We start from the raw sequence: 24,114 nt of genomic DNA on the forward strand, positions 1-24,114 counted from the left end.
GTGAGTGTAGACATCGACTCCGTACCAGAGCTTCTGAGGAATATATTTACACTAAAAACAAAGAAACAAGACAAAAGGTAAGGCTGAATGTATATAATAATGCTACTTGGAAATATATTATTTTGTACTTGTCTTGTCATTCTGGTGTTCCGTAGTCCAGGAAATTTCTGCGTAAATAGCTCTCGCGAACAACAAGGTTCAGTTAGATTGATTTAATGTTTTTAACGATTTGCCAGTTAAATCAACGACTACATTAACGAAAATCTAGTTTCAATGTGTATATGACAACATTAGAATTAATGCGGCAGAATGTGTGTGCCAGTGTGTATGTGTCCAGTTGCGCGCGAGCTGTGTGTGTATTTGTGTGTGTATTCGGGCGTACGCGTGGTGGCGCACATCGATGTAAACTAATGAATTTGTGCTGTCGAGACACCTTTTCACCAATATAGTGACCTAGAGCCATAAATTATGGATGCATTTAGGATATAAGATTGTTTTTACAAGATGAGGAAGGGGAGGTTGTTCGTTTTAAGGTGATTCTTTGCTTTTATAAGATTATTAAAATATATCGTAACAGCCGTTTCTAAGTATGTGCTAGTTATTGCTATTATGTCGGTAGTAATTTTAGACTACAATTGTTTATAACACGTAAAAATCGGCCCTTAAAATACCAATTTTCCTGTGTGTAGAGGGAAGGATACTCACCAATGCGCATTTTCTTAGTTTACTTGTTACGCGGTTTCTTGGTTTACAAATAGGCTGACATATGTGGCAACGAACACCATGTTTTAAATCTGTTGCCTTCAAACAGAGACTCTGACTTTGGATTTTCGGGAAATGATTGAGTGCTTTCACTTTGAAAGGCGCTCTACTCAAACGTATGGGTATAAATTCAAAGACACAGGGTGGCCTGTTGTGAATCACTAAAGCACGCGCTGGTTTTGCTGCCAGCAGCAGCGCTCGCGAACAAGAACAAATAGGTTAAGTCCAATTAATGAAGATTTACTGCTGCTAAATGTGACCCAATAAGACGAAAGTTCTAAATGCTGATGTTTGACGTGACGTTTCAGCTGAGAGTGAATGAGAACACTCTGATAGAGCGCGTGTGGCGTGAGTGATGACTTGGGCATCTGTTGCTGAAGGAAGAGGGTGCATACGGGGCACTGGGGCATTTCTTCACGCGTTGCTTGCTAATGCTACATCCCATTTGAGAATTAGATATGCTCTACCATAGGCTTTTATCAGTGTGTGATAAATTAAACTATCAATGTTGGTATTGTTTTTTTTTTTTTTTTGGTTTTTTTTTGTTTTTTTTTTGTTTGTTTTTTTGTTGTTGTTTTTTTTAGTGTAGCTATGATATAGCCTATTGTTTCTTATTCGTTTCAGAATTAAGACAGGATGATTTGTTGGTTAAGTTGGAAGTTTATTGCCAAAATAGTGTGTGACTGATGATCTGTCAGTGAATGTGGATACTAAGCAATGCCTTCATATGAAGGAGAATGACTGAGGCTTTGTACAGAGACCTCGGCTTCACCTCAGTGCATATTAAGAGAGGAGAAATGTGCTTTTATTATCACTTATGTTCCCTTGGCAACATAAGCCATGAAACATCACATACATACATTTAGTTAAACACAGCTTTAAGAGAGACATGTCATACATTGCAAGCCAGGTGTCGCTGGGCCAGAATGACTGTAATCAGAATGATTGCAGATGTTTGTTGGTAAACAAATGTCTTTCACCTGGTCAAGAACTAGAGCATTTAAATTGCATTTTCAGTTCTTGTAGCAGCTCTGAGCTGGTTTGGTCTAGTGCAGTAACACCTACAGTATACTGCTGATAAAAAGCTGAGCTATTGGCCCTGCAGTATTTAACTCAGGAGTTACCCAGGGTTGTATTAATAAAAACCATCCACCATGTTAGAATTAAAGCATGTTAATACATTTCTAATGCTCCTTGAATGGCTTGGTGTGAGCCATTTGCCTCTGCAGATTTTCCAGTGGATTTTTTTTTTTAAACATAACAGTGTTAAATTTAAAGGTGACATGAAGTTTTATGAATAATAATAATGTTCATGCCTTCATTCGCGCCTCATTCCTCTCTCTTACTCTGACAACCTGTGCAATATATTGCATGTGAAATTATAACTGATAAATGATACCTAATGTCGTTTTTTTTTTTTTTTTTTTTTTTTGCTGTATGGGCTTAAAGATTCTCTTGCTAAAAGACCCTTTTTTTATAGTATATGTGTGAGTGTGTGTATGCGCAGGTCAACCTTTGATGCTTCACCTCACATTTGTATTTCATGTAGGCCTATCCTTTTTAACTTCACTGGGTCAAAAGGTAACAGACATCAGCTGTCAGAGAAGAAGGCTTATATAGACATGCTTTAAGGGAGCAATGCTCCCTCAACCCTTCTGCTCCAACCAGGCCCTTCAGGGGTGCAACTCAGCAAGTTGCTCCTCAATACCTGTGGCAAAACTAGATCTAAATAATAAGGTAATGATTAAAAGGTGGTTTAGAGACATTCACAGATGAAAGCCTGTTAAAATCAAGGAAAAACAAGGTGCAGCTGCAGTAGAGAACCAGACACATTACTGGGATTAGAATATGTGCATGCAGAGAGCAAGGGGTTGCATATGTTGCATGTTAAAGACTGAAATTGCAGATTAATGCAGTTTTCTTGCCAGTGTTTGAGCGGGACATATTGAAGGGCTTCTCCTGTGTTTTAAATAGCCAGTAGGTTTTAGGCAAAGCATCACAGTCATGAGTCATGATTTACTACTTGCTATTGCTAGCAGGGGCGGACTGGCCATCGGGAGAACCGGGACTTTTCCCAAAGGGCCAGCCGTGAAACGGGGCCAAATGGGCCACGATAAGCTGAAATAGGCCACCGCGTTATGCAGAATGGGCCACAAAACGGCGCCACGATATGCTGAAGGGGGCAGCGATATGCAGAAAAGGACAGCGACAGCTTGAGTCACGAGTCCAATTTTAATGGACTTGGACTTGTCACGGACTAGGATGCATTTATACTCGGACTTGACTCAGACTCGAGCCTTTGGGACTCGGGATTCTTTTCCGAGTCCAGCTGAGTCCATGACATTTGTAATGCAATGAAAAATATAAATAAATAACAAAACAGAAATTAATGAACACATCTCTGTCTGCATGCAGCTGTATTAGCCCCTGAAGTCATAGATGTAGCCAGAGTTGTTTCACTGTTTAAGCAAACACACGCACACACACATACGCACGTGCACAGGCACACTCATCAGTCAACCAATATGTTTGAATGTTACTACAGAGACTACTGTATAACATCGACTACCGAGGTGGCTGGCACGACGAAAACATAAAGGGTATGTATCCAATGTAATAGAAACTAAACAAGGCAGTTTCACATGACACAGGACCTGACAACTGGTAAAATTGCGTGTGGCATTTGTCCAGATGGTGCTTGCATTGCGGTTTCATCATGGTTAAAATCTTAAAATCAAGATCTTCATAGAGTCAAGTCCTCTATATCATGTCTCTCACAGTTTACTAAAAACAGCATATCAAAATAAAACACATAAAAATAGTATTAATATTGGATATTAGGTCTTTTTAGGCGTGATGCATCTACACGTGTAGGCTTCTGTTGTCTCTTGTGGTCCACGCAGTGTTGTCAGGTTGAACTGGTCCATAACAGCTTGATGAATTAACTGTGTAACTTTTTAAATGATCAGGGGAAAAAAACATTATTGCTAAAGCAGACAGCAACTCTAAACAGATAAACAGCACTTATTTATTATTGATTGACTATTTTCAATGCATTGACAAGCTGCTTAAAATACATTATTTTACAGCATTTGTCCACCATTCACAACATTCAAACATGCACAATAAAATATTACAGGATATTTTGGGCAGTGAAATGTTTTGTTTATAATTTAATTATAGACTGTGTATGAAGCTAAACTAGACATTTTTATTTTAAATGTAAATTTTATTTTTATTGTAAACCACCAGGTAATGTCTTTTTTTTATCCTTAGCTTTCTGACACTTTTGAAGGAAAATTCTGTTAAATTTATGACTCAATTATTATGTTTTTGCAGTTAAAGAAGAGCTCAATTAAATTTTCTTTGATTGGTATTTAAAGATTTCAGACTGATTGCAGACCAACGCGGCTGCCGCTCAAGCAAATATCAATTATTATTTTTTTTATCTTCTGCAGCAGCTGTTGCGAGACGCACATGGATGCATCAGGGATTTAGATACACGAGCAGCATGCAGAACTGCCCTGTATTGTGCAGTTTCCCACAAATGAACTAGAAAATTTTGCATGGCCCAAATATTATCAGTGGGCTTTTCCAGTGTTTTTGGATGTAGCATTTGCAGTCAAATCGTGAGACGTAACTTCTCAGCGAGTGCTAATTACTACTGTGTTGACTCATTTGTATGTATTGTATTTTCCCAAATCAGTCAGCAGATCTCAGTGTAGAATATTATTTCGAAATAATTTTAAATAAAACTAAATTAAATTGAATTGACCAATTGAAAATGAAGTAGAAATAAAAACTAAATTAAAATTCGGAACATAATAACCTTGGTTGTAATGACTAACACAGCTTTCACTTTCTTTAGTCTATGTTTGAGTGGAGGGGAAAAAGCAAAAATAACTAAAATGTCAACAGAACGCAATAAGAATTGTGATGAAGGACAGTTTTGTCTTTATACACCTAAAGCATATGCTTTCATTCTGAAACCACTTTGAAGTTTGTTCAGCAGGATACTAATAAAATATGTTTATGAAAGGCAACAGAGGTGTTTTTGTAACATTTATATTGACAAACTGTTTTTCTTAGTTGTAAAGTTTAAAATAAGATTAAAATATTGATGTTGAGTTTACGGTTTCAAATTTAATTCAGATTCATGAACAGATTCATTCAGACTCGACTAGGACTCGGCTTGTTATGGGCTCGGTCTTGAGTCCGACTCAGCCCCTTTTGGACTTGGACTCAACTCGGACTTGATTGTTTAAAGACTCGGAATTGACTCGAACCCGACACTACTAAAAGCCACAAAACTCCAATTTTGGGGTCTTTAAGTTTTTGTCTTGCTACTTGACCATCTACTTAAAATGATCACATGGGAACCCAACATGTTGCTACTGAATGTTCAATACCCTGAAATTGACCTTATTCTACCAAGTTACTGACAAGTGGTATCTCCCATTAGACATCTTTGCATCAATTCAATTGTGTTAACCTTTTCCTGTGCTGCTAATGACAGCGATGTGAACAGCCTAAGAGTCACGGGTTCTGGTCTCATGGAAACCAAGAAGTAAATGCATTCACATCGTCATCGATGAGTGTGATTCGGAGGTTGCATTTTCCTTCTAAGATTACATTTTGACTCCACTGATAGTTAGGTTTGGGCGTATGATTAATAAAAAATAAGCCTTCCTGTACATCATTTAAAAAAACTTGCTTTACAGCTCGCTTTTGGCGCCACTCTGTGGACATTTCACCCAGAAACTGAGTCCATACGTTTAACAACACTTCCAGCTTCGATCTGTAGGGGGCAGTGGTTTGAATTTTGGTAAGCACAGACTGGTTTCAGCAGCAGGAATGTTTGGAATGCCCAATTCCCAATGTGCTCTAAGTCCTCGTGGTGGCGTAGTGACTCGCCGCAATCTGGGAGGTGGAGGACGAATCTCAGCTGCCTCCGCGTCTGAGACTGTCAACCCAGTCTCAGCATCTTATCATGTGGCTTGTAGAGCACATTACCGCAGAAATATAGCACGTGTGGAGGCATCACACCATCCACCGCATCATCCACGCACAACTCACCACGTACCCCACCGAGAGCGAACCACATTATAGCGATCAGGAGGAGGTTACCCCATGTGACTCTACCCTCCCTAGCAACCGGGCCAATTTGGTTGCTTAGGAGACCTGGCTGAAGTCACTCAGCACACCCTTGGATTCGAACTAGCGAACTCCAGGGGTGGTAGGCAGCATCTTTACCACTGAGCAACCCAGGCCCCCGCAGCAGCAGAAATTTTGACATATTGTCACTGAATTCACAATGAGATCAGTTTGCTCTATAAGAGGACTAACCTGCTTGAACCCCAGTGCTTGAGGTGCTTCTGAATATCAAAAAAGTAACTTAGTGTTAAATATTTAGATCACATTGTGTTTATTTAGAGCAAATTAGATATTTTAGAAGTTAATAAATAGGGTTGCACAAATGAATAAAAATAAATAGTCTGCACTTACAGCTAGCTTTAAAGTCTATGTGCGCAGCTCTTTTCTGTTTGTATGGTATTAATGGATTACACATTCTAAGAGCACGTGTGGGCCTCATGATACAGTGTTCTCAGTGGTTTCAGAGCAGTTCAGTTCTCACTTCACAATTCCATGATGTGCTGTAAGTTCGGTTCTGTTTGCTTACATGCGCTGATTGTATTTAAGATACACTTTAATTTCACTTTTGGGTAATTAGGTCTGGCCACTACAAGTTAATATACAAACCCTATGGCTATGGCTCTTTTTAAGAGGACTCAAGTGTGATCCCTTAAAGAGTAGCCAAAGTCTTTTTATTGCCAATTTAGCATGGGCAAAACTTTACCTAATGTAGGTCAAAGGGAATCACTTAGCTACTAGTTTTTTGTTTTATCATAGCACAGTTTAAATCACAATCACAATATTTTTCACAAAAAAATGCTAAATGTTTGTCCAAATCTTGCAGCCCTATTTATAAAGCAGACTCATCCTATAGCATCTGTGCATTCACATCATCATAATGTGATAAGATGTGCGGATTGCTGGTCTCAGATGCGGCGGCAACTGAGATTCGTCCTCCGCCACCCGGATTGAGGTGAGTCACTACGCCACCACGAGGACTTTGGGCGCATTGGGAATTGGGCATGCCAAATTGGGGAGAAAGGGGAGAAAATCCACAAAAAAAAAAAGAAAGAAAAATCAATGAGGAAGATGTACAGTATTTCCTTAATTAAACTGAAGAGCTCTTTAATTATTAGGGTTATAAATCAGTTTTGTTTACTTATAGACAATGACAATGATAAGCAAAATACACACACAATTAGACACGCGGGACATGGGTTAAACACACCTGCACACCTGTCTCTTAGCAAGAAATTTAGATGACTCACAGAAATGATCACACACACACACACTCACACACACTCACACTCACTCACTCTCCCCACTGGACTAAATTGCCTCATAGGCTTCTTCTTGTACCTCATTTCTCAGCCTCATGTGCCAGGTGACACATCACTCTCAGTCACTTTTTCTGGCAAAACCTCTGCACAGAAAAAGTATGCTTTTAAAACTCGGATGAAAAACAGTAACTGAGGGGGCGTGGGAGGGTTTTGTAACTTGTTGGATGATGTTAGCCATCAGTCTTTGTTGCTCTTGTGTCATGGGATCTAGAGCAAAATTCTGGCTGATGACATGCAGAGAAATGTTGCAGACGAATACTGCTGATTGGCAGCAACAGTCAAACTCTGGTCAAACGTTCTCGTGTTTATCTAAAGCAGGCATTATAAGAGTGAGTCTTGGAGGGTAACATGCTTCTATAGACCGCGGGAGCTGTGCACACTTAAAATGATGAACTGACAAAGCCAAAAAGATCAGTCTGTGTTGAATAGTTTTATGTAACTTAATTTGTAAGACAGTACATTACAGGACGATCCCCCTTGAGATAAAAGCACAGACAGCACTTGCAGTGTGCTGACCTTACTTGTAGTCTCCATCCAAGGCCATATAACACTATGTGAAAGCAAGTTTAATGCATCTTGCAACGTGTTACATCTACTGGCTGACTGAGTTATGACATTGAGCAAAGTTATAAAACTGTAATGAATAAGTCTGAAGGGATGTCTAGGGACAACAGTTACACCATCATAGCAAGTGCAAGACACCACTGGATTTCCGGTTGGAAAACTGTCTCATTTTAATGCACCGCACATAAAATATAAACCCCTGCCCTCATTTTAATTGAGGGAGAAAGATTACCCTTTTTGCCTTTTCTGCCGTTTATGCTTTTATGTCGTTTCTTTGCTGGATCAAAAGAAGGCCATCTGCAGCCTTCATAGGCTGTGTGGGATAAACACACAGTCCATTCAGTAGGTTGTATTGTCTAAATGTTCTCACAACAATTATCACAACCCATGTTTTATGGGTTTTTTTGTCCCCTGGAATTATCTTGGCATGATATCTTTCTTAATGTTTCATCAGCTGAATTAAACAGTACAACCAATAGACCCTTCACTAAACCACACCCCAAAATATTGATTGACCACTCACAGTTTGGTAATGGTTACTAAACTAGGGCACCTAAGACAAGCTCTCAGGATTTCTCAATGGACCCTATTCAGAGTAGCGGCATCTTTCATTTTTGACGGGATTGAAAACGAGGCTGTGAGGGATAGACTTACAGTCTCTTCAGTGGGTTGTACTGTTGTTTTGGATCGTTCCTTTGACCAAACGTTGGAAAAAACATCTTTCCAAAAAATTTCAGTAGATAAAAAACTTCAGGAAACTTAAGTTTTACAAAATTAGATGTGACCTAGAGCTTGTAACAGGTAAAGTTTGGGCAGGGAGGAGGCGGGAACCGGCTGAATAGTCAACATAAAGTTTTAATATCAAACTCAACTTAAAACCAACATAAACAAACATGCAACGCGGCCACATTCGTCTCTCTCTCTCTCAAACCGCCGTCTCCGGCTGCCCCTTTCTCGCTCTTCCGCTGATCAGCTGATTCAGCGCCGGCCGTGCTCCATCACGCATGCCACGCCCTCCTCCTCGTCACAGAGCTTTATACAGCTTTATACAATGCATGCTATTGAAGAGACTGTAATTCTATCTCTCCGCCTTGTTTTCATCAGGTCCTAAAAACTAAATGTTTTTCATTTCGATTCGTTTTGAGCAGAAACCGTATTTTTTCATTCTGGTGTTCCGCTGCTTCCTTTTCAATTAGTAACTGTTTGGAATGAAATTAAAGAGCAGTTAATAATGTTTTTTTTTGTTGTTGTTTTTTTTTTTTTAAATGACAGTGCTCTATGCTAAAGGTGGATTGTTGGGTTGTGGGTTTGCTAAAGGTGGGTGTTTTCAAGAAAAAAAAAAAAAGGGACATGGTCTGGAAAAACTTAGGGACTTTCCTCAACCAAAATAAGTGAAAATAAGCAATTAAATTGTTTCCCATGTGGGGTGAATTATAAGCATATACTGTAAATCATAACAAGCAAAGTATACAGTAGCTTATATAAAATAACATCTTTTCAGTAAATGTATTCTTAATATTAAATACATTCTCAAAAATATTTAAAATACTTCAAAAATACATCTGGCCATTTAAACTCAATTAATAGCTAAAATCTCTCCGCCCTGCATGCATGCACACACTGCTTGCACGTGTTTGAACTAAACGTCATCTTATGCATGCTTAATTGGGTTTTTTTTTATTTTTTTTATTTTATTTAATCATTATTTTATTATTTTATTTAAATAATTTTTTTAAAATACAGATCTGCTTCTCTGTCAGAACCTGGCAGCAATCTGTATTAATGCATCATATCTAACAATAACTTAGTGAAGACTTGGAAACAACTGAGAAATATACTTTTTACCTCAATATTTTTCCTTTATCTGAATTAACCGTGCATGTATATATAGTGATTATATTTAGTTGTCTAAAAGGTCTTTAGCATGTCACAGAAGGCTACATCCACAACATACATTAAAGCAAAGAAATGTGTGATGGAGCAGTTTCCTTCAGAATCACAGCACATGCTTATAATGTTCTACTAAAATGACAGATACCAAACATTTTTGGGGCAACAGGAAGGGATGTAATTGCTGACAATTTACTGTGATAAACCATGTAGACTTTGGTTTCATGAACAAACATTATTGGAACCAAATTAACCAACATTTAAAATAACGTTTTCACTCCAGAACAATTGAAAGGGACTATGCAAAAACATCTTTCATTTTTGGTTTTAATTTTCTTAGAACATTTTCAGTCCCTGGCTTTCATTCCCATTAAAAATCTAAACGCCACTACTGTGAATAAGGTCTATATGCTCAAATGGTGAGTCGTGGGGAACTATAATACAAAATACCCCAAAATTTTCAAGGATGAAATGAAATTATACCCATTTTCTCAAACCAAAAAGTGAGTAGGAGAGATACAGACTGTGGATAAAACAGTGTTGTTGGCTGAATTACCAGCTGAACCTGTTAAAATTATGCCTGCTCCAAGGTAAATTAGCTGTAGCTAACATTTTCACTTATTTATAAATCCTGACTTGACAATTTAAAGTTAGCATGTCTTTTTAACTAATGCTAACTCATACATAACTTTTCATACTGTAGACCTTTCTGTCTGTTTCGGTCTAAAAAGTGAGGATGCCCCCCCCCCCCAAAAAAACCGTTACTTTATTAATAACTTCATTGCTGCATTTAAGCGTTGCAGTAAACATGACATGTTGATGACATATTCTGGCTTTGTGCTGGCATGTCTGATCTGCAGTCTGCAGGTTTGTTTGTTTGTTTGTTTTGTTTTTTTTTCACTTTTTCTTTTCTTTTTCACTTTAATTTAACAATTTCATTCAAGAAACATGGAAGATAAAAATGCTTTGCAATGTCTCTCTTCATTCCAGCCCATGAAGAATAATATTCATTCAGATTATGATCATATTTTGCCTAAAATCTAAATGTCAGAACAATCTCAAATCATTCTTATGGGATGTGTTGCAATAAACTGTACATTTATCCCTCACAGCCTCGTTTTCATTCACAAAAAAATTATGCTGTCTAGGTCTATAAAAGACCTGAAGAGATGGCTAGACACAGCTGCTGAATTGACCAGTACCTAACTTAGCAGAGCTGAGGACACGCTCATCGTTTAAAACTTTGTGCATCGGATCCAAGGCATCACCACTGACATGATTGCCTTGTATAAATCATTGCGTCACCTTGTGTGCACAGGCACAGGGTAGAAGAGGCACGGCGAGTGGTCTGCATACTCTGGAGTGGTTTCAAAACCAATAAATGAGGTGGATTGAGCCATGCAAGCACTGACCCATCTATAGTGCTGATGCTGGCCTCCCTCTCTCTCCCTGCAGTTGCTTTGATTGAGTTCCCCAGTCCAGGCCTATGTGCTGGTCCTTCAAGGGAACAATGAAGACTGTCAGACCTTTAATTATTGAATAATTGTCAGTAAGGAATGGCAGTAGTTAGTGATATAAAATTAATACCATAATCCAGCCCTGAAGTAACATAGTTGGAAACAGTGGAAGCGTCTCCCCTGGCAGAATCTGTTTATGGCACTAGAGTCTCCCGTGGTGATGTCTGGAAACCCACTGGAGTGATAGAAGCGCACTCATGTGGAGGTAAAAGGCGCAGGGGATGGAGGGCCTCGGGCGAGGGGTCTGTCATGTGTGAGGGGAGTAGGCTGAGGAGTTGGGAAAGATCTTGATTATGTTTAAGTAAAGATGGACAATAGGCGTGGATAGCCAGTGCCAAGTTGAGTAAATTGTAGTAAATTGCTCGCAAGGGATTATCAATGAGTCTATGTGGATTTGAGGGTAATATGTAGCCATGTGTTAATAAGGCAGCCCATGTGTTTAGATTATGTGTCAATTAGCGGCTTTAGCATGACTTCATTCATGGAAGTAAATTTAGCTGGTATTGACTTAATTTTAGAGGTAGATCCACAATGAGCGTGTTTATATGCACACCAGTACGCTGATAACTACTGTATCAAAAATCAGTTTATTACAAAAATCTGACAACACAAGAAAAATGCGTTTATGTGTGATTTGAAATCATCAGATTATTTTTTACTATTGATGCCAAAACATAAACAGTCATTTGCATAACCCACTGGATAAGCAGTTAAGAATGCCGGTAAAGGTGTTTACATGCAACCTGAAATCGTGGTTATGAGCAAAAATCTATGTCGTATTTTTGCTTAAACCGCTGATGACCTTACCCCGATAGAGGAAAGCCATTTAAGGCATTTACATGACCACACACATTGTCAGTTTATTAAGCATAAGAAGTGTCAGAATGTGTATCTAAACACACTCGCTTTTTAATTTCTGTGAGAGCAATATTAAGTGTACAAAAAATACTTTTTATTTTTACATTTACAACCCATTTTACTAGTCATATTTCAGAGTGAAAGAAATTCAACAAGAAAAATGAGTAGGAAAAGACTTTCTCCATCATGAATTGCGAAAAGTAGGCATTGGAGGGGAAGGGTTTTAAAAGTAAGGGTGATAAATATTGTCAGCCAAAAATGAAAGTCGTTTCATAGGCAAAGCAACCTTGTACTAAAAGAGGATTGTTTTTCATTTTTATTTGGAATATAAGATCTGATAGGTCAAGCTCAATAAGACCAGGAATGTGCAGTACAAATGTAAATAGGATCAATTTAGATTACATGTCGACTTTAAGGTCACACATACTTTTAGAATGTACTTCTGTCATTGTTATTTAAAATAAGTTGAGTCATGACAGATGCTGGCCTGTGTGTTTTGTATGGCTATTTGACGTAAGCATGGTAACATGCTTGAAAATGATTTCAGAAAGATATACTGTGCGCAGCGTGCTTGTAGTGACTGCAGCCATGCCGAGATGTGTCCATGTGTGACTAATGCTAACTGCAAGAGATGGCACTATGTTTAGCCCATCATGTTTGACTCAAAACACGAAGAACTGTGCATCTGGAAGCGTTTGAGCCATGATCCTAACGCATCATGGCAAAAGCACTGGGCCAATGTAAGTCAACCCAAGATTCAGCCTTGTGTTCGTAAGTCATTTATTGCAAGGGAAGCACCCCCGTGAAACATTACTTTGAACGCTGTTGTAATATGATGTTATTTAGATAATCAATAGTCACACTGATAATGGAGACAGTCAAGAACTGCTTACTTCATGTGAGCAGCCAGAGCCGGGCTTGCAAGGGTGGTCAGACAATGGTTCGATCATGTGTGAGTAAAGCTGACTTGGGGTAATGGAAGTGGTCAGGCTATGGTATCTCATGTGTTTGGAGAGGCAGTTTGGAAATGAGAGCATTCAGGCTTCACTGACCTCGCAATGCAAGCACTATGGCGGTGCCACCGCATTGAGCCATGCTATCTGGAAAGAGTTTGATTCGGGTCACCGGTGGAATAAGTGAGCTAGGGCAAGAAAAGAGCTCAGTGCAGCAGTATAGACTAAGGCAATGGGGCTTTTCCATTTTTAAATCTGTGTGGGAGAGAGATAGACAGAGAGTGTTTTTTTGTGTGTGTACTTACCAAGCTATAGAAAGTCAGATTTTTTAAATCTAATTATTTATAATGTTTCCATGAGTGTTGGTTATTCATGTTTTTGAGACGTTACAGACATTACAGCTGATTTTCTATAAAGCTGCTTTGGAAAAATGTGTATTGGGAAAAGCACAATAAAATGCCGTTACATTTTAAAAATGGCATATCGGATGAAACTAGAGACTAATCTTTTTGACTCAAACAGGTTTCAATGTAAAAACTTAATTAGGTTTCTTACCAGATGTAGTTTTGTTTGTATTTCTCCCAAAGACAAACTCCGCTGTGATTGGTGGCATGTTGTTTTGTCACACGACTTTGTACGTCGAAAGTTTAAGTCTTTACTGACAGCCCAGTCTTCTGAACTGAGATCAATCGATTTAAATGGATTCAAATTATGCGTCGCATATAGCGAATCCAAAATACAACGTCCACGCATGTGTACGTGGGGTCGCAAGAGGATATATATATGCCTACTGTTTATACATACATACTGTACATATACTGTATATTCAAAGGTAAAAATGTAAAAAAATATAAGTGTGAAATACAGTATTGAACTACTTTTTACTTTAAGTAAACGTGAGCGTTTATACATATACAGTATCTGAGAAACAGAAAGATGGTGCATGTGCGTATGCAGTTGTACATGTTTGTGTGTGTGTGTGTGAGAATAAGTGTGTTGACTGTGTTTTACAAAGTAGGCTAGCCAGAATACAACATATCACAATGATGATGATGATGTCTGATTAGAATTCCCTGGCTCCAGCAGGGATTCAGAGCCTCATCTGTGCTGCTTTTTGTGGGGCATTAAGCAGACAATGTCCCTGGGGGAGAGTTGATTTACTGTGAAGTGGTGGTCACCACGAGGTGTGTTTCTTGGCGTTTGTAGACTCATCTTAATGGTGTCTTACAATTACATTTTTACATATACGCTTTTATCCAAAGCAACTAATAGTGCACTTATTACAGGGACATTCCCCCAGAGCAACCTGGAGTTAAGTGCCTTGCTCAAGGACACAATAGTGGTGGCTGTGGGGATCGAACCGGCAACCTTCTGCTTACCAGTTCTGTGTTTTAGCCCACTACGCCACCCCCACCTTGTCTTCTGGGGTAGGAGGAGGAAGTAGAGGAAGTAGTCACGAAAGGAGGGTAGTCACAAAAGGAGGGTCTCATGCAAAGGAAGGGTCTTAAATTATGTATAGGCCTATGTTATTCACAGTGCCATTAGAGAAACAGGCAAATGAGAAAATGTATACCTTTTGCTCATTTACATTTATTCTGATTTAGGAGTGAGGCATTTATGAAAGTGATGAAATTGAGGTGTAAATTTGAGTCCTCAGGTGAGAGTACCATGAAAAGGAGAGATCTATGGGGGTGGGGAGTAAAGGATAATGTATAGTCAGTCAGTCATTAACGCAAAATGAACCCCAACAGGGTAATTAGGACCCTGACGTGAAGCTACACACCCAGAAAAAAACAAACAAACAAAAAAAAAAAAAGAATGGTCAATATATTGATTTGACTTGAAATTATGTGTGAAGAAAATTAGACCGTGGAGTCATACAAACATCTTCTAGACTGTAATGAAATATTTGCATTTTATATGTATGTTTATTTGCTAAAAAAATCATCAGAATACATGGCTCCTTTTGAATAACCATCAACGGAGAAACATGCTCTTTGGAACCATATGACATTTACCAACTGCACCATGCTAACCAGCCAAACTTTAATCCCTTAACTTGACTGTACAATGCCTGATTGACCAATCAGAGTCAAGTATTCCAGACATCCACATAATAAAGAAAGCTAGAGAAAGTTTAAACCAGCAAGTTACCGTGGTGTGACGTCAGCTTTGTTAGTGTGATAAATCAGAGCTTTGGCTCCATGTTTAGAATGATTATGCAGAGTGTCATCATGCGAATGTACTGGCCTTTATCCCTCACCCACACATACATTTCTCTCTTGTTCTTTGCCTCTCTCACAGTATGCTCAGGGATCCTGTGGGTGTTGAAAGTCTACTGAGGGTTGACTCAGGCGTGTGCATTTATTTATTAAATTAACTTGTGCATTCATTAATTATTTGGTCGACCTTGTCGTCTCTCCCTGTGTAGATACAGCCCCATGTAGCAGCATTGACAGTACAGAGAGGGAGACAGGGAGTCCCAGGTGGGGTTGTGAGTCCCCAGAGTCGAATGATGGGGCCATCCCTGCCACATAGCCTCAGAGTTGGATTTTGGTCATCAGGAGCCAATGCTCATGTGATGGTGACACACAAGATGATGAGTGAGCCGGTTACTATAGCAACCCCAGGCTCTTAAAGCATTCTTCCATTTCACCCAGTGTCAAAGAGAAGGATGGAAGGAGAACATTGAAGGAGAGAGAAAGAGTGAGATATGCCAGGAAATATAGGGAGTTCCAGAAGTGTCTTGAGAGCAGAAACAGTGATGAATGAAGGGCTGGGAGGGGTACAGAGAGCGTTAAATAAGGATGGAGGTTGATAGAAGAGAGGAGAAGTGAGAGGAATGAACAGATGTGGCAGTAAGAGTATTTAGGAAACTTGTTTCCTGTTTGGTTTCGATAGTGCTGTCCCTCTAATACCACCTAAATCTGATTAGGAAGACTCAAGTCATGGTTTTGAGTCTGACCAGTGTATGAAATTAACTTTTTTTCCCCACCAGCCACAGTGGCTGGCCAATCCCTTATATTACCAGCCACTTTGATTTTTATATACAGTATATGCTCCATGCTCCATGCCCATTATGCCTACTGACATGTAGGGCGGCACTTTGTTTCCATAACAATGTTTATTTTACGAGACCAGATTGTTAGCTTTGTGCCCAACCTGGAGGACCAAGGTTCGCACTTTGTCTGGCCTCTACCCTTTGCCTCTAGCTTGGGTGACCCTACCAGGAGACTAGCCCCTGCTGGAATAGGTTTAAGCGACACTAACGCTCTCAAGCCCCGCGACCAGGACAAGGTTGCGATCCATTGGAGGGATTTATACAGTATATATAATACCATATTATTATTATCATAATGATAATTTTGCAACATACAAATGGGGGCTAAAAAGTAGACAAGCACAGAAGAGAAACTTTTTGATCAAGCACCATTTCTGAGGCTGTACTGAATTATGATGACACATGACAATTCACCTAATGTTGTTTTATGTAATTTGCTATGTATGGTAATGTATACAGCCGCAAATATTTGGAATTAAGCAATGTCAAAATAAAGTGAACCTGTAGAGTTGTGTTCACAATGTATGTAAAACACGAACTGCTCCATGGAAATAAAGCGGACTAAACTCAGAGTACCTTCAGAGATGGTCTAAGATAATTTGCAGTGTTCTCATAGACAACACTGTTTTTGCAAAGTGTTTTCAGATGACTGAAACTGAGAAGAAAGTGTAAGAGCTCTATGTATCCATTCCGTGAGAAGCACTTGTGCTGCACTCATGAGCAGCACTGAACCTCTTAACACTGCGAATCAAACACGTGCATTTATGGCTTTTCTTTTTTTCTGTTCTTCAAATTATAAACAAGTGAGTTTCTTCAAAAGTGCGTCTTTGGCATACAGTTGAAGTCAGAACTTTACACACACCCTAGCCAAATACATTTAAACTCAGTTTTTCACAAGTCCTGATATTCAATCATAGAAAACATTGCCTGTCTTAGGTCACTTTATTTTAAGAATGTGATATGTCAGGATAATTGTAGAGAGAATTATTTATTTCAGTTTTTATTTCTTTCATCACATTCCCAGTGGGTAAGAAGTTTACATACACTTTGTTAGTATTTGGTAGCATTGCCTTTAAATTGTTTAACTTGGGTCAAATGTTTTGGGTAGCCTTCTACAAGCTTCTCACGATAAGTTGCTGGAATTTTGGCCCATTCCTCCAGACAGAACTGGTGTAACTGAGTCAGGTTTGTAGGCGTCCTTGCTCGCACATGCTTTTTCAGTTCTCCGTGGTCCCATGGTGTTTATACTTGCGTACTATTGTTTGTACAGATGAACGTGGTACCTTCAGGCATTTGGAAATTGCTCCCAAGGATGAACACGGCTGATTTCTTTTGATTTTCCCATGATGGTCAAGCAAAGAGGCACTGAGTTTGAAGGTAGGCCTTAAAATACATCCACAGGTTCACCTCCAATTCAGTACACCTCATATCAGAAGCTAACTGTCTAAAGGCTTGACATCATTTTCTGGAATTTTCCAAGCTGCTTAAAGGCACAGTTAACGTAGTGTATGTACAATACTGACCCACTGGAATTGTGAAATATTCCAGTTTAATGTGCAGAAACAACTATAAGTAAGCCAATTGTAGGCTAACCTCCCATGTGTTAACACTGTGGCTCTGTTCTGTGCTGTTTGTTTGAGTCGCCCAACATGTACATTTCTTGCTCAAACAAACAGCATCAGTTTGTGGAAGTACTACATATTTGTCTCAGTGTTGCCATATCCGCTTATTAAAAGTCGCTTAGAAATACAGGAAGTCGCGGATTGCGGTTTTTTGGACTTGTTTCCAGAGTACAGTCGCATTTTTGGGCTTGCTGATGCTTAGGCTCCCAGAGCACAATATACTGCAACCAGGGTTGGGAGGGTTACTTTTGAAATGTATTCCACTACAGATTACTGAATACATGCTGTAAAATGTAATTTGTAACATATTCCATTAGATTACTCAAGGTCAGTAATGTATTCTAAATACTTTGGATTACTTCTTCAGCACTGGCAGATTTTTTCATTTGTATTGACTATAAAAACTCTGCCAGTACAGTAAGACAAAATACACATGTTAAAAATACATTCTCTGAAAAACCTAAATATCTTATCCAGTGTTGTTTCTAAAACAAGATAAATCAAATTGATCTTGTTTTACGGATTTTTAGATATTTTTACAGGAAAACAATAAAAAATTATTATCAAGAATAAGATTTTTGCCCTAATATCTGTCTTACTAGAAAAAAAGAAATTATGATCCAACGTGAATTTTCGTGATAAAAAAATAGGATCGTGCCTGGTAACGTGCATGTAAAATGTCTAGAAATAGCATTTTAGCTTAGCGTAAAGCTGACAATTTACACAAGGTTTATTTCTATTTCTTCTGCTCTAAATTTACTTCAAACGTATTTATCTGTCTGCTCGTATGAATGTAACACATCATAAGAAAGTGTTTCACCGCTGTTCAAATGCACTTTGGATCACATCATTTATATGTATAAATGTTTTCCACCTGAAAAGACTAAATATTAAACTAGATAAAAAAGTTCATCAAGACAAACTTTGATGATGGCTTGACAAAGCCTAGCCTGAAAGTTTGAAGTAGTTGTAAAAGCTTGAAGTTTGAAGGTTTTAAGTTTGAAGTAGTTACAAATTTAAGTACTAGTTTTAAAAGTACTTAAATTTAGATAGATTCATCTATCTATCTGATAGATTCAGCGTATCAGATAGACAGATAGATAGATAGATAGATAGATAGATAGATAGATAGATAGATAGATAGATAGATAGCTCATTTGGTTGCTAGGCAGTTATCAAGGTGATACTCAAAAGGCTCCTTGCTACCATGAGTCCAATGAACAAAACCAGAAGTCTTTACGTTGTTCTGGTGCAGAGATATGTGATTTGTTACTTGGTTGCTAGGGTTAGCATGTTTTTAGCATGTTTTAGCACTTCGCTAGGCATTTCTAGCATGTGTTAGCATGTGTTAGCGTGATGCTAGCATGTTTTTAGCACGTTTTAACACTTCAATAGGCGTTGCTAGCATGTGTTAGCACGATGCTATCATGTTTTTAGCATGTTTTAGCAGTTCGTTAGGTTTTGATAGCACGTGTTAGCACGATGCTAGCATGTCTTTAGCACGTTTTTGCATTTCGCTAGGCATTGCTAGCACGTGTTATCACGATGCTAGCATGTCTTAGCACGTTTTAGCACTTCGCTAGGCGTTGCTAGCACGTGTTAGCACTATGCTAGCATGTCTTTAGCACGTTTTTGCACTTCGCTAGGCATTGCTAGCATGTGTTAGCATGATGCTATCATGTCTTTAGCATGTTTTAGCACTTCGTAATGACAAATGACAATAAAATGCAAAGTAATCTCTTCAGTAATCTAAATACTTTTGAATGTAACTGTATTCTAATTACCAATTATTTAAATTGTAACTGTAGTGGAATACAGTTACTTATATTTTGTATTCCGTTACTCCCCAACCCTGACTGCGACCCACCACTAATAGCAGCTGCCACATAACCTCATCTACTGTTTGAGCCACGCTCTACATCAGTGATGTCAAACACACGGCTAGTGGAAGATGGCCTGGCAGCGGGATTTCACAGTTGCGGTCTCACGAATATGCGCGTATACAAGATATACAGGTAAAAGTTAATTCATCCAGTGTTTTTAAGTCACTGATTAGTTAACTAGATATGAAGCATTACAGTAATACAGATTTGATTCGACCAGAGTTTGGTGGAGAAGCACACCTGAAATTAAAATGATTTGTGCAGTTTATTTTTATTCAGTGCTTTTTATACATTATACATTATTATAGTTTTATTCAATGCTTATAGCTGGTTTATTACAGCTAAAGTAAAATAATGGACTCAAAAGAACGATTCAAAGAAAAATAAGACATCATTATAGATGGCAAGTTACTCTACACTTGAGCATTTTCAAGGTCATGAAATATTTAGAGTAGAGAAAAACAATAGAATATTCATTATATTAATTAAAGACTTTGCCATTTTTCAGGCTGGTCAAGCTAATGCACATGCACATTCTCGAGTTTACAGAGTTTTAACACAAGTGGTCTGTCTTAGCTAAACTGTCTCTGTTTTTTAAACTTTAAACAGGGTGCCTAAAACCCTACTTAAACCAGCAATCAGACCAGCCAGTCCAAGCTGGGAGACCAATTAAGAACACCAAACAATAGACCTTATTCACAGCAGTGCCATCTTTGATTTTTGATGGTAATGACATCGAGGCTGTGTGGGATTTACTTACAGTCTCTTCAATGGGCTGTAATGCAGGTTAAAGTGTTTTAGGATCGTCCCCCTGACAAAACATTGAAAAAAAAAATCTTTCCAAGAACATTCAGTAGGCAAAAATTTCCTGACGACATGAGTTGTAGAAAATCAGATGTGATCAACAGTAGGAGCTTTATACAGCTTTATACAGTGCATGTAATTGAAGAGACTGTAAGTCTATCCCTCACAGCCTCGTTTCCATTCCCATTAAAAATCAAAGATGGCGCTACTGTGAATAATGTCTGTCTTAAGCTGAGATGTCCAGAGATGTCCACCTGCAAAAAAAAAAAAAAAAAAAAAAAAAAAAAAAAACGGGCTCCAAAGAAAGCATTGGCTGTCTGACAAACTCAGCTTTTCATTGCTCTACTCTGTTCATAGCCATCTCTCCACACCTCCCTCCCTGCTGCTTTACTCGCTTTGATTCTGATGGCCCTGCGCTGAGAGAGACATGGTGTCTGTCTCCAAGGTGACAGGTATCAATGGAGACATCCATCAGTCAGTATTTGTCAGTGTTTCCATGGGGATGTGGATCTGGGGGTGTTTGTCAGTGAGTTTTGCACCACACTCTTATCATGTTTGTCTGCGATAGTGTTTATACTGTATGTGTATGTATTTAGTCACTGTGTCACTCATGATGTGGTGTAAAGCCTTTCGGCACACTTAGGCCGGGACCAAAGTGTGTGTGAATGTGTGAAAGATATATTTTTACATAGCAAAACACATACTGTTTACCTGAATACACACACATTTTGATCATCATTTTTTTTAAAAAGACTACATGTTCGTGTCACCTGTTTGGCCGCTGTGTGTGTTTATGTTTGTTAAAGTTATGTAATTAAAGTTATGTTGACTGTTCTGCTGGTTCCCGCCTCCTCATTGCCCATCCTTTACCCGTTACATTGGTGCCGAAACTCAGGAAGAAGGAGCGATGCACTGTCATGGAGTCCTCACTGCTGCTGTCCGCCGGGAAGCGGAGGAACTGCTGTCGTCCGCCAGGAGTGTGACAAGGAGAAGGGCGTGGCCGGACTGTAATGATGGATGCCCGGTGCTGAATCAGCCTAATCAGCGGTAGAGGGATAAATAGGAGCCGGGGACGCCAGTTCGAGAGAGAGAGAGAGACGCACGTGGCCGAGCTGTCTGTGTGTTTTATGTTATGTTTAAGTTCGTTTATGTCATTAATGTTATGTTGACTGTTCTGTCGGTTCCTGCCTCCTCCTTGCCCATCCTAACCCGTTACAGATTCCATTTGTTGCCGCTAGTGGTACAGAAGCTGTTTTAGAGAAAGAAAAATAAATCACACACACATATGCAAGTCAGAGCAAAAGTATTGATTTCACACCCCACTGAACGAGACATACCAAGTCTTGTATGGTTCTAGTATGCAAAGCCACATGGAATAGCAGGAACAAGAGAGAGAGAGAGAGAGAGAGAGAGAGAGAGAGATTAAAAATGCTGAAGTAAGTTTTCACAGAAACCCCTGAATACTTGGATGGCTTTGATGAGCTGGCAGGGTAGTGGCAATGCAACAGTGTGATAGATTGCATGCTTCTGTAAATGGCTGAGAGACATTCTGATTAATGGCTGCTGCTCTGCTCCCCTCCTAGACAAACAGGAATCAAGTGTATCAACGCTTTTAGCACTCCAAAGTGCCAATTAATTGTTTGCCAGAAGCACGTGTATATATCTCACAACCTAAGGGTATTTTGTTTCACTAATGCTCTATTGCAGAGATGGTCAAGTGAGGAAAAACTTTGAGAGTTTTGCTTGTGTTGCCCCAGCAACAGTAGAGTAAACTAGAAAAGGAAATTTCATCAAGACAAACTTTGATGTTGGCTTGACAAAGCCTTGCCTGAAAGTTTAAAAAGGTTTTGGAAGCCTTCAAGATTAATCAATGAATCATTTCAGGTTGTATCGACATTGTGTAGTATTAAAAGTTAAAGTTTATGTTTGTTTTAAAAGTATACTTCAGAGGATTTCTCAATAAATGTTTCATTAGAATTGAACAAAATACCAGTATTGAGCCAGTACATAAAAAGTCAGAACAGGTTGAGAGCCTGTGCCAAGTTTTGTGTATGTAACTTGAAAGCTCTAGGATTTATATTTAGAAATTTTGTTCTCCTTAATCCCGAATCTTAAGTATGAGCAATAATAATAATTAAAAACCATTAGCGACTGAAAATATAAAGGAAAAATTATTCACCCCTTTGTATATAGGCCTAATAGAAATTATAGCAATACAATCTATGTTGTAGATGGACCCCTTCACAGCAATATTTTTGTAGAATTTTTCTTGGTTTAAATGGAGTAATATTTTATATCAACCTGAAAAATGGAGATACTGGAGCTTTAATTGCACCCAAGGCTTTAAAACGTTCCTCATGATATGCATCCTTAGTAAGACCTAAACTGATACAGAAGATAACACTCCCTTGTATTGTATCATATTTTTTATTTGCAGTTTTTATTCACTTTTAGTTTTATTTTGGTGACTTGTACCCTATTGATGTGTTGGATTTGAGTGTTGCTGCTCTAAGAGGGGCCAGAGCATAGTGCTCCACCACCAAGCCTGAATAAAGCTGTGTCTTCAGTTGCATACTAATGGAGCGATACAGGGAGACAGGAAGTATCTGTAGTCTTTGAGAGAAAATGAATGTATGAGTGAATCAGGAAGAGAGAAGAAAGAAAAATCAGCATCTGTGTGTATGTTTGTACATATATGTTAGAGTTTGTGTTGTTTTGACAGGGCCTGATATTAGCAGGTGAATTGAGAAAATATACCAGCCATATATATATATATAACCAGTCAATAGTATTGCTTGCTTAAAATATATGTTTGTCCCAATGAAAAAAAATAAAAAAAATAAAAAAAAGTTTTATGTAAAATATGATTTGCTCAAGTCAAAAAAATAAAAATAATAAAAACATGTAAATTTCGTTCTTTGTGTACATTGTGATTTCAAACATGAAATTTCTTTTGCAATTCCTAGAAAAGTAAAAAAAAAAAAAAAAAAACTGATCTGAAAACTGGTTTCTTTTACCCACCAAAGCCAGAATGTACCCGCATTTGGCACTTGACGAGTGTTAATATTGGACCCTGGTTGTGTACAGTACATGTGTATATGAGATTAGTGTGTGGAGACAAGATTTTTTTGCCCATGCACACTGGAGGTTTCAAAGTGCCCTGCAGGTGTGAGTTGTATACACGTCTGCATATGTGTGTGCCAGTGCTATGGTACCATCCCACACCGTCATCTCTCATCCCTATCCTTAACATCCCTGTACAAACCTCAGCCGAGGCTGGGCTCCAAAACTTTATGACACATGCAATAGGAGGATCTCTCCTCTACCATCAGCAGCCCCATCATTCCCAATCACATCCCATCACATCTCATTCAGCCCTGCAGTCTCTCACAGACCACTCAAATACAGCCACACACAGATCATGTCCTTGGCATACGGTGGTGTAACTCCAGCGTGTAAAAATAAAGTGTGAAAGTAAAATGGAGGCTGATTTTGAGTCGCAATTAATTTGCTGTGATATGACCATCTTTAGGGTTGCCTCACATAAATTGTGTTGATGGTGTGTGAGCAGCGCATATTTATTTCAGCACCCATATTAACAGGTTACAGCGTTCACATCATCTGCATGAGCAGACACAGAACTGGAAGTCAAAGGCTCGGTCACATTCACCCTTGTCTGGTCAAATTTTGCAAGCAAATATGTAGTTATCACAATGGAAATCTACAC

General features: G+C 38.7%; 1 protein-coding gene across 3 annotated transcripts in view; it reads left to right on the forward strand.

Moving 5' to 3' along the window:
- The window catches only part of LOC127449931 (leucine-rich repeat-containing protein 4B-like), a 62,294-nt gene continuing 38,180 nt past the window's right edge, over nucleotides 1-24,114 (forward strand). For all 3 annotated transcript variants that reach the window (XR_007898883.1, XR_007898884.1, XM_051713559.1), the window contains exon 1: nucleotides 1-77. The gene's annotated coding sequence lies outside the window, so the exon portion shown is untranslated. The remainder of the gene's footprint in view (nucleotides 78-24,114) is intronic.

Source organism: Myxocyprinus asiaticus, chromosome 13 (assembly GCF_019703515.2).
Source record: "Myxocyprinus asiaticus isolate MX2 ecotype Aquarium Trade chromosome 13, UBuf_Myxa_2, whole genome shotgun sequence".
NCBI lineage: Eukaryota > Metazoa > Chordata > Actinopteri > Cypriniformes > Catostomidae > Myxocyprinus > Myxocyprinus asiaticus.